The sequence below is a fragment of the Galeopterus variegatus genome, unplaced genomic scaffold, assembly GCF_000696425.1.
Source record: "Galeopterus variegatus unplaced genomic scaffold, G_variegatus-3.0.2 Scaffold18177, whole genome shotgun sequence".
Taxonomy (NCBI): Eukaryota; Metazoa; Chordata; class Mammalia; order Dermoptera; family Cynocephalidae; genus Galeopterus; species Galeopterus variegatus.
The window spans coordinates 1-255 of NW_007744288.1; positions in this window are offsets into that span (position 1 = coordinate 1).

A 255-nucleotide genomic window follows, 5' to 3' on the forward strand; every position below is an offset into this window, starting at 1 on the left:
GACTTTGATTATAAAAATTCTTGACTCTAAGTTTCTGTATGACAGAGTTTTCATGGCTGCCTGATTATCACAGTTGGTTAGAGCGCAGTGTTAACACCAAGGTTGACGGTTGAGATCCTTTTATTTGCCAGCTGCCAAAAAAAAGAACAGTTTTCAAATTGGAGTAAAGCTATTTTCTAGGAGAGTGAAGTGCCCGAAGCAGTCGGTGACAAGAGCTATGGTTGGAGCTGTGGCTCTATAATAACTTTGGAGGAA